The 7879-nt window shown below is 35.1% G+C and overlaps 1 long non-coding RNA gene across 1 annotated transcript; it reads left to right on the top strand.

Moving 5' to 3' along the window:
• The first annotated feature begins 6641 nt into the window (after positions 1 to 6641).
• On the top strand, positions 6642 to 7629 carry LOC137624912 (uncharacterized). The gene is made up of 2 exons (XR_011040785.1): positions 6642 to 6914; positions 7467 to 7629. It is a non-coding gene; the product is annotated as an uncharacterized lncRNA (long non-coding RNA).
• Positions 7630 to 7879: the final 250 nt, after the last annotated feature.

Here is a 7879-nt window from a genome sequence, read left to right as displayed (position 1 = left end):
TTTTACTCTATAAAAATGAAAACTATCGGGTTTAGGTTATTGATAATGCTGACAAAATTTGTGTGTGGTTGTAAAATATACATATGTCAACTTTCAGCTACATCCGATGCTTTGATAAGGAGCAAAGTCCAAAAAACCATGTTGCAGAGGCCCTGAATCTCATAGTAGGCATTTAACCTAGTAATTAACTTTAAATTTATATCAGGCTAGCCTAAAACTTAGCTAAATACTAAGAATATTACGGTCTTTGCTATCTAATTTATTGCATTTTATATATTTACATTTAAGTAAAAACATTTAAGGCTTACGCTTTAGTCTAAACCATAGATGGCCATGACCTTTATTATAGATATTTCATTGTAATTGTCAGGTTATGGAAAAATTCAGTGGTGACCATGTTGTGCTGGAGTGGTGTCTGGCGTAAGGTCATCTCTCCAAGAATATAGCACGGTTTGGAAGGGTTACAGTGCACAAAGGACAAGGATTCTCTCAATCAAAGGGATTAAATTTTATTTTCCTCAGTTATAAATTTTCTATTTCATTTTGACTGTTGTAATTAAATATAAATTAAACGATTTCTTTAATTTACCCTGTCACCATCGATTTGTATATCATTGCATGATTCAAGTAAAAAGTTTTTCCATATGGCAACCGTGACAGGATTCGTGCAATCCTTAATCTCCCTGTCCTTTCTGTTGTAAGCCTTTTATTGTGGGTGAGGCTGTCCTCGGCTTCTTTATTTTTCATATTTGATATAGGCTTATTGGTATATGAAGTGAAAGCATCAAATTTGTGCTCGGTATTTGAATATTTTTATTGAAGTGAATATGTCTTTTGTAACACAGATAAATATTCGTAATTGCTAGGAACTTTGATTTGTGTTTATCTAGGTTTGGTATTAGATTAACTTTGTAGAATTATCAACATGTCTGAGGATATATTTAAGAAACGGCGTTCTTACGCTCGGCAAAGAGTAACAAAGATATATAATACAGTTCAATCGAATCTCGAAGGATTGTCTGAAAAGGATAGACTTTTGTATATTCACAGACTTGAACAGTTAGAAAAAGAACTGTTAGGGTTAGACCAGGAAATATTGAACTATGTCACAGATAAGGAAGACGGAAGCTCCATTGAACAAAAAATTAACACAGATGAAGACTACCAGAAAAAGATAATGTCGGCTTTGTTAAGTTTACAAAGGCAACAGGCCTCTAGTTTAGAAACTGTAACCACGCCTACCCCGGTAGTTAACCTTAAGAATGAGTTAAGGATGCCTCAAGTTCCTTTACCTGAATATGACAACACCAAGGGTCAGTGTTTAGTGAAGTTCTTTTATGAATTTGAAAAATTTACCGACAAACAAAATTGGTCAAATCACTTTAAGTTTATGTATCTACGAAATCAGTTGTCAAAGTCTCCAAAGGCACTTGTGGAATCTCTTGATATTGATAATCAGTCATATGAAGAGGCAAAGAAATTATTATTGCAAGCATTTGCAACTCCATTAACACAAAAATATGATACAATTAAGAAACTTTTAGAATTGAAGTTAACTTTATCAGGTGATCCATATGCCTTTATAGCCTCGATGAAAACTATTATGAATGCATTCAAAAAGCTTGACGTCAAAGTTGACGATGTTCTCCAGTACTTCATATGGCATGGTCTTAATGATCGCTTTCAATCTTTACTAATTCAGATAACAAATGAAAGCAAACCCTCATTAAGTGAAATTGAAAGTAACATATTTGAGGCTGTTGAGAGGTATAACAGAACGAATGAAAGAAATTTTGAGCAAAAACGTCTATATGACTATTCATGGTTTTAATTCTACTAGGGACCTTGTAACTGATATTGTTAATGTATCTCTCAAGTTAGGTAGGGAATGGCATTCCATCGAAGCAGTTGTTGTACCCAGTATTGATATAGAGTTGAAACTGGAGGGATTAAATGTCATTGTTAAAGAATTTCAAGATAGACATTACATTTTAGCAGATAAGTTTCTTAGTGGTAGTGTGGACACTATTGGTAACATTGGTCTTATCTTGGGAAATGATGCTGACTTTTTGCTGTCGCTAACTACACACAAGTTTAGATTAAGCAATCCCTCTGTGTATCTTGACACTCCAGTTGGTGTCATGCTCACAGGTAATATTAACAGAATGATGAAAAACTTGGATTATTTACCTAACATTAATATTGGGAATAGTTCACATACTGCGGTTAGCACTCAAGGAAACACACTTTGTATGGTAGGGGAAGCTGCCCAGACTAATAGACAATTACAATTCCTCGATAGACATAACCTTTTGGCAGTCTTTTAGTCTGAACTTCGAGATGACGATGTTGACTTGATTTCCAACAGATCACTAGCAAGTATCAAAGTTCAAGAAGCCAACACTAATTCAACCTATGCTATTTTTAACAAAAAGGGTAAGCTAAAGCAGTCTGAATTGATTAAAGCTACGGAAGAAATGCTTGAAAAGCAATGCATTGAATATCTGGACTATGAAAAATTGCAGCTATCTGACGATGACACAGAAACCAATAAAAAGCTAGTAAAGTATGTTCTTGATAGTACAGAACGAGATGAAGAAGGTAGACTAGTAATGCCACTGATGTGGAACAACAAGATATCCCATTTGTTAGGGAAGAACTTCAATTTATCCCGGATGATACTGAAGTCTAACTTAACACGTATGAAGAATAAACCTGAGCATTTAAAGATGGTTAATGATATATTTAAAGAGCAACAAAATCTGGGAATCATAAAGAAAATTGAAGATATTAATTCTTTTATAAATGAACATCCAGAAGCTAGTTTCTTGCCTCATATGCCTGTGTTCAAAATGGCCAGAGACACAACTAAGTGTCGAGTCGTGTTTCTGTCTAACTTATGTGAGAAAAACAAATCTGCGAAGAGCACTTATAGTCACAATCAGTGTATGCTTCCAGGCCCTTGTCTGAATCACAAAATTGCAACTTCTCTGATTATGCAGAGATTTGACTCCCATATGATTTGTTTTGACTTGAAAAAGGCATTTTTGATGATAGGACTCAAGGAAGAGGATCAGAATAGATTGTTGTTCTTATGGTGTCGAAATATTCTTAAGGGTGACTTTACTGTTGTGGGCTATAGGAACAAGCGTTTTAAGTTTTGGCCTAAGGCCTAGCCCTTGTCATCTCATGCTAGCTTTGTTCAAAATCTTGATATTGGATGTTGAGAGTGACAACGAGGAAATGGTTAACTTAAAGAAATCGCCGTATAATACCATTTACATGGACAATGGGTCATATTCGTGTAACTCTGCCAAGGCTTTATATGAAGCGTACTACTGTCTCCCTGATATCTTTGGACCATACAAATTTGAATTGCAATAATTCGTAACAAACGATGCAGAACTGCAAGAAATAATTGACCGAGATTATGATAGTGAAACACCCAAAGAGGTAAAGTTGCTCGGCATGGTTTGGGATAGGGAAGCAGACACACTAGGCTCTGGTAAGATTTTCCTCGATACGCAAGCTAGCACAAAGAGGTATATTTTGTCAACATTGAATAGTATCTATGATATATTTAATATCTATGGACCAATCTTGAACAGGGCCGGGCTGTTTCTTAAAAAGCTTCAAGAAGACAAGACTATCACATGGGATAGCCCTCTCTCAGAAACATTAAAAAGGGAATGGACACTTATTGGAAAACAGGTGAATTCTACTCCTAAGGTAGTAATTCCTAGATTCCTGGGTAGGAGAGATGGTACTTATAAACTAGTAGCATTTTCAGATGCAAGTAAGGATATTTATGGAACTGTGGTGTATATTGTAAATGTCTTCAATGGTAATACAAGTTTTTTGACAGCCAAGAGCAGGGTCGTTAACAAATAATTAGAGAAGAAAACCATTCCCGTAATTGAATTTCAAGCTTTGGGACTAGCCACAGAGACTGTAATCAGTTTATTTCAAGAACTTGCGGGTCAATCAGTCGTTACTCCAATCAAAATTATGAGCATAGCGATATATTCAGACAGTATGGTTGCTCTTAATTGGCTTTACTCTTATACATATAAGTATGATAAATTGCAGAAGAAAGAGTTTTTATTCAAAATAGGTTAAAAGCTATAGGTGATTTGTGCCAAGTTTTCCCAATAACATTTTCATTTGTGAATGCATATGATAATCCTGCAGATTATATCAGTAGATGTGTCTCATACAGGAGACTTCAGAAGACTGCGTATCATAGTGGACCCGAGTTTCTTAAGAAACCTCAGAAAGATGAGGTTCAGTTTAGTTTCAAGGTGCCAAACCCCCTTGAAAAGAGAGATGAAGTACCCGGCCCTGAAAGGGAAGATACTTCCTTAATCACTGTCTCAACATATTCTGAAAGTAAAGAAAATAACAAGAAAGACATTAATAGCATTGAGCACTTGATACCCCTGACTAAGTTTTCCAGTTTCCATAAGCTAGCAACTGTTCATAGGATGGTGTTGAAATTCATCAAGAACATCAGAGAAAAACTAACAAATAAAGGAATTGACGTTCATTGGGGAAATTGTGTCAAGGAGAAAAATCTTTATGCTTTAGCATGTAGGCAGATAATAGGTAAAGAACAGGAAAATAACTTCCCAGAAGTTTGTGAATTCTTCAAGAAAAGTCATACATTAAAAAGAAACATTCCCAATTTGGTAACTCATAAGAATATTTTCCAGAGCAAAGACACTTTGCTAAGAATCCGGAGTAAATTTGGAAGAAACGAACAGATTCTCTTTCCTGTGCTGTTACCTAAGCATAGTTTGCTAACTAAATTGCTTATTCGTGATATGCATGTTAGTGTAAGACACGCTGGTGTGTATTCAATCTTGGCTCAGTTGCGCAAGCAATTTTGGATAATCCACATTTATTCCACAGTAAAGAGGGTACTTAGAGAATGTATAACTTGTAGAAGGCTTAATGAGAGACCAATCAAAGCAAATCAGAGTGCCTATAGGGATTTTCGGAGCAATCCACCACCTATTCCATACAGGTATATTTTCATAGATTATATCGGTCCTTATACAGTAATATGGAATGGTGAAAGGAAGAAGATTTGGTTATTATGCATGACATGTTTGTGGAGCCGAGCCATCAACTTGAAGATATGTTTATTTGCTGATACTCGAGACTTTCTCAAGGCCTTCCAACTACACATATATGAGTTTGGTATCCCGGAATTTTGCATATCTGATTTGGAATCCCAGCTAACTAACTGCTGGTAGTAGAATCATTGGAACCTTTCTCAACGATTTTGAAACACATGCCTTCTTTGAAGAAAATGATATTAAGCCCCTGAAGTTCGAGCAGTATGCCAAAGGTAATAGTTCTTTGGGTTCGCTAGTTGAAAACTGTGTAAAAATGGTGAAATAGCTAATTTTTAGTTCTATTAAGAACACTGTGCTTGATTATCAAGATTTTACTTCCTTATTTGTCAAATTGTCCATCTTATTAACAAAAGACCAATTGCTTTCAAGGATAGTCTGAGAGATGCTTGTATTGATAACATAGAAAACCCAATAACTCCTGAGTGTTTACTTAAAGGCTATGATCTGATATCAGTGAACATTATTCCCGAGTTGCAGAATTCTTCAGATGACACCAATTGGGTGCATGGTAGTAGTGCTATTGATGATGATAAGAATAATTACTATAAGCTTAGACAAGCTAGAAACAAACTAGTTGAGGCATATCATTCAGAATTTCTTACAACTCTCATTAATCAAGCAGTAGATTAAAAGGGATCGTTACAGACATGTCAATCATAAAACCTTGGCTGTTGGAGATATTGTTCTGTTAAAATAGGACGCAAGCAAACCAAGTACTTATCCACTTGGTATAGTAAAGAAGACAGAAGTAAATCACCTAGGGGAAGTAAAAGCAGGTCGTGTGCTTAAGGGTAAGTCTCGTGAAGTTGTGTACAGGACAACAGATTCACTAATTTTGCTTCTTCCCAATAAAGGATTTCATACTGTTGTTGAAATTGAAACTGAATTACCTATTGATCAATTAAAAGTCAGAGAGAAGTAAACGGGCCGCTGCACTTGAATCTATGAGAAACACAGAACTCTTGGTTCAAGAGGGCCTAGTATAATGGGCTTACGTGGTTATGTATATTACCATATTCTTTGGGGTAGGATACACATGGGCTATAAAGAGTGTGTAATGAAATTGTTGCTGGGAGTGAGTAAAAGGTGAACAAATGGTTTCTTTGATTAAATTTAGTAAACTTTAATCAAATTGTTGCTGGGAGTATACAAAATATATCGAAAATATATTTCACATTTATTGTTTACTTGACAGTATGTTATTTCTCTTTTATTTACATATACTCCCGGATACCTTTTAGAATATTTTGTTTCTTGTTAAGCATGGGGTTTAGGAGTTTATGGTTTGAGTTCCTTCTACTTTTCATGAATCGTAATCACCAAGTTGTAATTAGATATTCAAATTTACTATTATTACTTTATTGTGGCTAAAGTTTATGTTCATAAAGTTAATTTGGCTGATTCATGGTAAATGTTTTCTTGACTAACCTTTTCAAACCCAAAGCTATAAACGAAATAACAAAGTTTAGCAGAGGCGACCATATAATGTCTTGAAGAAGAGGTGACGATATAACTGCCAAAACGCAGAAGAGCAGTTGTGACTTGAAGACCAGAACGACAGGACCTGTAGTTGAACCATCCTACATGTTTTTCGTGTATCAGCCGATCTGCTTGTGGTCTTCATGGATCACAGAGCTTAATGGTATAATTAATATGAAGATTTACTATTAAGAAGTTTGCCGAAGACAGCTGCATTGACGATGAAGGTGAAATTCAAGAAAACTACCCAAGGATTTGGGGAGAGAAAGGAGACGGGTTTTTAGCAGTTTGGAGGTAAGAATCGAGTTACATTTACGCGTGTTTCAGTCGATTTTCAAATTGCTTATATATGAACTTACCGTCGGTTCATTAACCTAACTTGCACGTCCTATAAAATATTACCTGATAGTTCGTGATATTTAGAAGGAACTTGATGATTGTCATTACACTGTTATTATCTCGTTAACTTTGGCAAAACTTACCGAGGTTCAAGTATCACAATTTAAGCTAATGAGTAACTCAGTTCTTTCATATATTAACGTTAAAAAACTTATAAAAACTTTAGACTGGGCTATTGAGCTTGCTTACATATTGGTTAAGTAGACTAAGCACTGGAAAAAAACTTATACTAAATTTTAAGCTAGGCATTTAACCTAGTAAATAACTTTAAATTTGTATCAGGCTAGCCTAAAACTTAGCTAAATACTAAGAATATTACGATCTTTGCTATCTAATTTATTACATTTTATATATTTACATTTAAGTAAAAACATTTAAGGCTTACGCCTTAGTCTAAACCATAGATGGCCATGACTTTTATTATAGATATTTTATTGTAATTGTCAGGTTATGGAAAAATTCAGTGGTGACCATGTTGTGCTGGAGTGGTGTCTGGCGTAAGGTCATCTCTCCAAGAATATAGCACGGTTTGGAAGGGTTACAGTGCACAAAGGACAAGGATTCTCTCAAGCAAAGGGATTAAATTTTATTTTCCTCAGTTATAAATTTTCTATTTCATTTTGACTGTTGTAATTAAATATAAATTAAACGATTTCTTTAATTTACCCTATCACCATTAATTTGTATATCATTGCATGATTCAAGTAAAAAGTTTTTCCATAGCTGGTGCCCTGGCCAACCTAATACCTACTTACCTAAGTCAACATGAGAGAGAGAGAGAGAGAGAGAGAGAGAGAGAGAGAGAGAGAGAGAGAGAGAGAGAGAGAGAGAGAGAGAGAGAGTTATTAACATGTAGTCAG

The sequence above is a fragment of the Palaemon carinicauda genome, chromosome 31, assembly GCF_036898095.1.
Source record: "Palaemon carinicauda isolate YSFRI2023 chromosome 31, ASM3689809v2, whole genome shotgun sequence".
Classification (NCBI taxonomy): domain Eukaryota; kingdom Metazoa; phylum Arthropoda; class Malacostraca; order Decapoda; family Palaemonidae; genus Palaemon; species Palaemon carinicauda.
This window is presented reverse-complemented; position numbering and strand designations above follow the sequence as displayed.